Raw genomic sequence first — 4,216 nt, forward strand, 5'->3', positions numbered from 1 at the left:
AATATCCCTACTGGCTAGCGTAGCGTTAAAGAATTCAGTGCTGCTGGCGGCGACAAAAGTTGGTAAGCTTCTCCTATTCCAAAGAGAAGGGGTTTTACTGTATATAAAATCAAGAAGTCACTCATCTGTCGCATTTGTGTACGAGCTTCCCCAAACGGTGTGCATCAGAGCAATTTTAACGTCGTCACTTTTCTCAGCTTGGCTGGGAAGTTTTAATGCATGCATCCTATAGCCCTGACCCTGCACCATGAGACTACCATTTGTTTCGCTTAATGCAGAACTCCCTTAAAGGAGTATAGTTGGCTTCAAGCGAAGCTTATGCAAATTACTTGTCGCAGTTTTTCGACGAGAAACCAGAAAAATTTTACACTTATGGAATAATGTCTCTGGTTGAAAAATGGCGAAAAATGGCAAAAAATGGTACATATATGGTTCTTTAAAGTTCATTGTAAAAAAAAAAAAGTAAGTTGAAGTTGGATTACAAATACGAAAAGACTTTTTCGACTTTCCAATATTTGAGATTTTTTGTGATAAATTCTTGGAAAAAATCGAAAAAGCATATTTTTTAAAACAACTGTTATGTCTTCCTCAAGTTTCTTGGTTAACATTTGGATCCCGCTTAATAATTTGCTAAGCTAACTGCATTCACTCATTTGCCACTTTATTTATCAATTTCACGCATTTTTGACTTGCTTGCATTGCTGCAACAAACTCGCTGCCTTACTATGTCGTCAGTTCGAGCTTTATTAATTTCTGTGCTTAGCGCTTGCAAGCTGAAGCCACACGTATGCTCGCGCTGGCTTATTTATGAACACTCATTTCCATGCACACACACACACACACACACACAGATACATATGCTCAATAGCAATTCATTTCCGTTGCATATTTTTGCTTTTAATTTGTATATGTCGCACTCACGCACACATGCCCACTTATATATATTTGTAGTATGTATGTATGTGGATGTATTCATAGTTCACTTTTCCAGCGCAAAAAGTAAGAAAACGTAATTTTCRCATTTATTTTCGTCGCAGCACTTAAAAGGCGGCTGTGCTTTCGCCGGCACCCTCATCCGTAAGGGTTATTTGTTTGCGCTTAAAAAGTTTTTAATTCACCGTAATAGCAGCAGGCAAATGGCAGACAGCGCTGAGCCCGGCAATAGGCACACATGTATTCCGCTTTGTGTTATATATATATTTGTTTATGTCTATATAAGTATATATGTATGTATATGTGTGCGCGCAGCTTCATTTTAACTCCGCACATCCGCTGCGGAGTATTGTTCAGCAGCTGGCGGAAGCGGAAATTTGTGCGCTGCGCATGTGATTAATGAAGTTTAAACGATGTGCGTAYGCGACGTGACTTTGTCGCCGCAAAGCGTCTTAACGCAACGACTCGCGTGCGTCCATCYTTACCGTAAAGCTGCAAACACTTTTAATGTCGCCAGCACAGAGTCAACGCTCTGCGCGCTGGCAACTGTGTAAACAAAATAGCGGAAAATGCCATTTCGGCGCGCCTATGCTTGAGCTGCGTCAGCAAGTGAAGCGGCGCGTACGAGCATCTTACTTATGCGTGAAAGTTAATTTTGGCGCTCGAAAGAAATTTTCCAATTTCCATATTATTCTTCGCCATTTTCCAATGATTTTCTGCGAAATTGTCGGCGTGTAATGGGYGTGTGCGTGTGCCCTTATACGTAGTCCCTTCAGCCGGAAACGCGTTGAAAATTAACTTTTAGTGATTTTCAGCAGYTATTCGAATGAAGGCAGAGGTGCATTTTTTCCGGCTTAACTTTGTTGTCAACGGCGGGCGGGCCGGGTCTCTTTTTCAGTGGAAGTTGTTATTGGGTCTCGTTTATTTTTAATGCCGCTTTCGAAAATTGTAAAGGAAATTGGTTTTTTACTTAAGTTACGGTGCGTGCTTCGTGGTAAGTAGGACTTACGATTCATATGCGCGTTCAGCAATTTAGATTCCGACTATTTTAAGGGGTTGTCTTGACTTGTATATAAAATAAAAAATTCGTAATGTATATGAAAGTACATATTAAGAAAGTTTAGAAAAGAATCCGCTACCGAGTCCTGGCAGTCACACTGGTGGATCAACGTCTAGCCACAATCCACATCAAAGCGAAGTTCGTCAACATATCGCTGATTTGCGCCCACTCCCCGACGGAAGATAAGGATGCCACGAATTCAAAATCGGTCTTGRCGACTGCAGCGCCAGCGTGGGTAAAGAAAGTATCTTTGGCACAGTGGGCGGCAAATGCAGCTTTTTACGATGAAACATCCCCAAATGCGTTGAATCTGATCGACTTCGCCGGGCCTCGAAATATCTGTAGTACTAGATTTTAGCATAGGAAAATTCACCAAGCTACCTGTCTGTCTCCGTATTTTTGAATGTGGTGTCCCAGTGGAGAGAAAACTGACAGCCTACCACGCCACGTTACAATCGATCACAACACRTGCGGGATGGGTTAAATACTGAGAGAAGAAGAGGGAAGCGAGACGCATTTGTAGACAAAAAAGAAGAGTGTCCGAAATGCGTGAGTATGAAGAGCTTGACAAGCTGGCCGACAGGGGTAATGCTCGAAAATTCTATGAAAAGACGCAGCGAATAACAGAAGATTTCAAGACAGAGCATACGTTTGTGAAATTCCCAGAGGTGATCCAGTGACCGATGCTCGAGCATACTAGAATTTTGCCGGGAAATACTTCTCCAGCCCGCTAAGTGGCAGTGAAAGCATAACGTCAGGAGAAGTCGAACCCGAATCYCCAATCGATGTCGTTGGAGCAGACGTCCCATGAAGAAGTTCGAATAAAATTGAGAAGAAGTTCTGAAGAGCAATAAAGCGGATTGCCGCTCGAGCTATTCAAACACGGCGGCGAAGAACTGATAAGGAGCAAGCATCAATTTCATCTCTATAGTCCGATGAAACCATGTCCAATGATTGGAATTTAAGTGTGTGGCTTCAGGCTTGGAAAATCAACAACTGACCAGATAATCACCATGCGTCAAATCTTGGAAAAGATTCGTGGATCCGTGGAAAGAGGATTGACAAACACCACATCTTCATCGATTTCATGAATATGAATTTGGTATCCCCGCAAAACTAATATGGCTGTGTAAACTAAGACCGCGCCATTAGTTCTGCTTTATGGATAAGGGGCGGTTTGATTCTCACGCCACTATTGACACTGTCGTAGATAATTTCGTCTGTTTTGGAACCAGCATTAACAACCACAACAACGTCAGCCTCGAATTCCAAAGCAAAATAACTTTCACCAACAGGTGCTACTTCGGAGTGAGTAGGCAATCGAGATTTAAAGTCCTTTCTCGACGAAGAAAAAGCGAATTCTAAAAGTTACTTATCATCCTCSACAGACTATATAGTGCAGAGGAATGTACGTTGACAACATCTGATCTGTCGAAATTTGCAGAAGATTTATGATCTATCACAATTACATGTATTCCGAATGGATAAAAACACTTCAACTCTCAAAGTATTCGACGCAGTACTTGGCTATAACCGCGTAAGCGGTGTCTATGCCAATAAAGAGGCAGTTGAAGTATATGTATATGAAAATAGTCTTCGAAAAATTAATGTTGATGTTATGTTGGTGCAATCGGCAAATCTATCTCATCTTTTCCTCCCTAATTTTCTCCTCCATTGAATATGTTCTCAGCCTTACTGTTTAATTCTTCACATTTCAGTTAGTTCTCTAAAATAGTTATCCTTATCCACAAATATTGAAACTACAGCTTACTCATTTCATATTTAATTTAATTTAATTTATTAGTTTTTTTTTGCTTTAATTTTTCGTTTAATAATCTATTTTTATTGCAAAGTTTTTTTTCATTGTTTTCTTAGTCTAACATTGTTTTTGTTATCTGTTTGTTTTTTAGTTTTCAATTCATTAAAATGTGCGGTTATCCTCTGTTGATTAGTTTCAATATTTTTGTAGTTTCTCATTACTGTTTTCTTTCTGTTCTCTRTTCACTTTTGTGGCAATTTAATAGTTCTTTTAATTACATAATTCGTTTCTTCAATTTACTGTGGATTCATAAGTTTTCATGCAGTTTATAATACCCGAATKCTTCTCATATTTTTGTCTTCAATTTTCAGTTTTGTCTGATCATTTATGATTAGCCTATGTTTTTATGTTAATGTTTTCAAACGTATTTTAGTTTAGTTTTTAATATAATTTATATATTTTTT

The sequence above is a fragment of the Bactrocera latifrons genome, unplaced genomic scaffold (genome assembly GCF_001853355.1).
Source record: "Bactrocera latifrons isolate USDA-ARS-PBARC rearing strain unplaced genomic scaffold, ASM185335v1 scaffold_16, whole genome shotgun sequence".
Taxonomy (NCBI): domain Eukaryota; kingdom Metazoa; phylum Arthropoda; class Insecta; order Diptera; family Tephritidae; genus Bactrocera; species Bactrocera latifrons.